Below are 4404 nucleotides of genomic sequence, written 5' to 3'. Positions count from 1 at the left end.
TGGACTAGGTATGAACAAGTCTTATTGTCTAATCCTAATGTTATTCTAGGAAGGTGTAACCTTTTGAACCCAGCTACTCTGTTGCCAAATCCTGACCAAATAGCAGACAATGATTCCCTCACAGTTATAGCAGAAGATATTCAAAGTTTGCCTGACTTATCTGATATTCCTATTCCTAATCTTGATTTAATATTGTTCACTGATAGAATTTGAGTGAGAGACACACAGGGAAATAGAAAAGTATCATATACAGTAGTCAGTCCTCATGAGGTTTTAGAGGCTTATCCTCTCCCAAATATAAAGTCAGCCCAAGAAGTAGAATTCCTAGCTCTCTCTCTCTTTCTTTCTTTCTTTTTTTTTTTACCAGAACATCAGGTAAGTTTATTTCAGATGTAACAGCAATGTTAAAATCAACAAGTTTAAATCTTAACTGCACCAAGTAAACTCAGCTATTTATTTTTAAAGTTATTCCCTCCAAAAAACTGAGGGAGTTTTTCTTTTCCACCCCATATACCATGGTTTCCCAATAGTTCTATTTTTGGAGGACTTTCAGTTGATGAGTAAACTGCTTTGGGGATATTTCTGAACTTCTTTCTCCAAGTGAAAACTAATCTGGACCAATTATATATTGCATAGATTTCTCTGCGGATTCTTTTCTTTAGAACCTAATGCCATTACCATACAATATAATTTTTACCTATTTGCCCCACAGAAAAACTATCTGCCCTGAAAAATATAATGGATATATCCTGTGATCTTCCAGTTAATAGAATTGTTTTACCTCAATGATAATTTTTATCAAAATAACCAACTGAACATGGGACATTATTTCAGTCTTTACCGACTCATAGGCACACGAACTAGTGCCCAGCTTCTACCTCTTCTACATCCTCCTCTTCCATAAGCGGATGGAATTATTTCATGTAAGTTTGATGTAGGACAATTCACCCTTTACAAACACAATTTAGGTTAAAGTCAGTGACTAGTGTGGGAAAAGAAACACTAAACTGATAGGGAGCCTACACAGTTCAAAATTTAATATTTTTTCCTCCATAAATAATATGTACTTAATTGTCATGAGGCAGCTATTTGGTTTTCATTAAATACATTTAGGGATACATTCATAGGACTGATTAGATAGTCCAGGTGAAATGGTTATAGAAATAGAGGCAGTGTCATTTCACAAAACTCATTTATATATCAAAATCTATTTTGATATCTGAAGTTTACAAAAAGGCTGAATTTTCAAACTAATTATACCTTCTGTAACTCAGGCACTCTTCTCTTGGCAAGAGCAAGCTGAAGTTTATCCGTGAAGGTAAAGGTGCTTAATGCTAAACTTTTCTTCTAAGCTTAGATTTGGACTGCTTAAGAAACTGATACCCAAGAAACCAGCATGGTCTTTCTACATTTTTACTATCTTGAGATTATAACCCTATAAGCTCATTTATCAACTATCTTCCTTTTCTATATTATTCTTCGCACTCAGCTAAGACTGTTGAAGTCTACTGTACCTTGTTTTTTTTTTTAAAGGGCTTCAAATGCTTGGCTTTTAATTAATTAATTTATTTATTTATTTTTGGCTGTGTTGGGTCTTCATTTCTGTGTGAGGGCTTTCTCTAGTTGTGGCAAGCAGGGGCCACTCTTCATCGCGGTGCACGGGCCTCCCACTATCGCGGCCTCTCTTGTTGTAGAGCACAGGCTCCAGATGCGCAGGCTCAGTAGTTGTGGCTCATGGGCCTAGTTGCTCCGTGGCATGCGGGATCCCCCGAGACAAGGGCTTGAACCCGTGTCCCCTGCATTAGCAGGCAGATTCTCAACCACTGCACCACCAGGGAAGCCCTGTACCTTGTATTTTTACATTCTCAAATAAGAACTTAAGATTATAAAATGTGCATGAACATTGTGTAAAATAATTTTGTCATTCAACATATATGAAGAGATGAAACTTTTATGCCAGAATTTACATAAGAGGATAAATATTATGAATCAGCATTCCTTTTAAAGTCAAATGACAGAAAATGCAAGCCCTGTGCATTGTTTTAAAGTCTAATGAAAACACTTCTTGGGCCACCAGTATTGGCAATGTAGAAAATTTTAAATATTGGAGATGGGATTATGGAGGAAAACATGAAAATTTCAGATGTCTTCTATCTTACAAAAAGTTATCGACCCATCAAAGCCACTCATGTGCCAGAAAACGATCTGGCATAAACCAGTCCTGTCAGTAGAGGAGGTCACAGTGACATTTGCGTTATTAATGCTTCTAGACTTCTACTTTTTTCCAAGAATAGAAGCAATATGTTTAACAATTCCCCCACACCCAAATTCTTAAACTCAATATCACAGGCACAGAATGTAAGCAAATCTGGGATGTTCTCCAACAGATAAGCAATAGCACAGCTATGTTATTCTCAAAAATACTGTCTAGATATTCTTTCCTCTAAAATCAAATGCTCAGTGCACACTTCTAACAGTCTGCATTAGCTGATATTAAATTCATTTGTTGTGCCATAAGTCCATCTAAGCTTCCTTTTAGGTATTTTTTAGTATGTCCAAGAGACAATGCCTGCTTCGGGTTTATTTAGGGGCACTCACCTATGAGGACATCAACTCCATTTTTAAGGTTTGACTACCTATTGTGGGTTTACTGAAGAAAGAGGACAGGAGAAAAAAAAGCAAATCATAACAAACCTCTTTAGGTCAGTTAAAGGCCATATCTCTAGCTGGGATATTAAAAATTAATCTCACCAGCCCACACTCTAAAAGTTAATGCCACTTCTAACAATCAACAGCAAGAAAAATAAACCTGATAACAACCAGCCCACTCATTAGCAAAAATCAGTTTAACTCAAATGCTGAGACAAAAGTATAATACTACCTACTCAAACTGTCCCACCTACCCTCAGCCGCCAGCGAGGAAGGAAGAAATAACTGCTTAACAGAACAAAATAAGCTTAGTATTTCTTACAAGGATAACAATGGTCCAACTTCTGAGATAATACTCAGAAGGACAAAAGGTGGAGTGAAGGCAATGTATAGGGATTGGTATCCCACAAAATCTTGAAAAACCCAAAGTACCACAAACACACTAAACTTATCTATGAGTTAGAGAACAAGATATTGCTGCTGCTGCTTTTTGTCCTTTGAATTATACAGTATTTTGTAGACTCTGCCCTTCAATGTGAAAGCAGGACATTAAAAGAAATGAAATTGACACAAGTTTTTGGGACCATATATCTTATCTGTGAAACTAGACAGATCTATTTATACCTTCTCCTTCCTACAGTCAAACCACCTCACAAAAATAAGAAAACTAAAACAATTCAAACATGATTAATAAGTCCTTAAAAGTTTAAAACCTTTAGAGGAAAGGGAAGGAGTTTTGAAAGGAGGAAAAACAAGAACAAGGAAGGGGGAAAGCTTTAAAAGAAAGAGGGGGGTGGGGAATCAATGGGCATCTCTTTTATTTGGCGACAAGCAAGTGCAAGAAAGTTCATCTGTAATTTGTTCAGTTGTCTGTCTTTTGCACATGTGCGTTCTGGCCAGAAGGGACTTTGAGGTTTTCCTGCATCTGCGGGCTCTATCCACTTATAGTAATTCTTCTTTGTCTCAATAATCTCAAAGCCAAACTTTCTGTAGAGGTCAATTGCAGACTCATTGCTGATCTGGACATGCAGATAGATGTTGTCAAAAGTGCCAACTTTTTCACAGATGTTTAAGACATGATTTAACATTTTAGTTCCTATTCCTAGCCTTCGGTATGGTGGCAGACACCCTAGTGTCATGATGTAAAGTCTCTTCTGATTCTGTGAATGATTCACCCTACAACATACTGCGCCTGCAGCAATATCATTGAAATAGGCAAATTTTGCTAGCTCGCCAACCTCCAGCACATCCTTATAGAACTTGTCATTGTAGCTGACTGGAAACATGACCTGGTTTAATCTCTACAACTGTTTAATATTGTGTGGTGTCACATCTCCCAGCTCGATCCGCCCTTCCATCTTCCCGGCTTGCTGAGGCTGTTGTTACCACCGATATCAACGCCATTGTTGTCGCCACCCTGAGCTCTCCGCACCCTCAGCTCGGGCCACTCAACCCCACAAGCCGCCCTCCTCGCCTAGGGCAGCGAGCTGAGCTGGTGACGGAGGCCTCGAGAGTCGAGCGCGCCTCTATCTCCACAAGCGCACACGGGGCACTCGCCTCCCGCCCGCCGCCGCCAGCCAGACCCGCCGCTGCGCTGTGAACTTTCATCGGAACTACTAGCTCTTATACAAACTTTTAAATTAGCCACGAATCTTAAGGTGAATATCTATACTGATAGTAAATATGCATTTGGTATCTGTCATGCTATGGAACAAATGTGGAGGAATAGAGGGAACTTTCTCATAGCAGTAGTAA

General features: G+C 38.8%; 1 pseudogene; it reads right to left on the bottom strand.

Moving 5' to 3' along the window:
• Positions 1 to 3511: 3511 nt before the first annotated feature.
• Positions 3512 to 4007, bottom strand: LOC114905603 (annotated as a pseudogene).
• Between the last annotated feature and the right edge of the window lie 397 nt (positions 4008 to 4404).

This window comes from Monodon monoceros, unplaced genomic scaffold (assembly GCF_005190385.1).
Source record: "Monodon monoceros isolate NGI ecotype Baffin Bay Population unplaced genomic scaffold, NGI_Narwhal_1 Super_Scaffold_22, whole genome shotgun sequence".
NCBI classification, from domain to species: Eukaryota; Metazoa; Chordata; class Mammalia; order Artiodactyla; family Monodontidae; genus Monodon; species Monodon monoceros.
The sequence above is the reverse complement of the archived record's forward strand: the minus strand, read 5'-3'. Positions and strand labels throughout refer to the sequence as shown.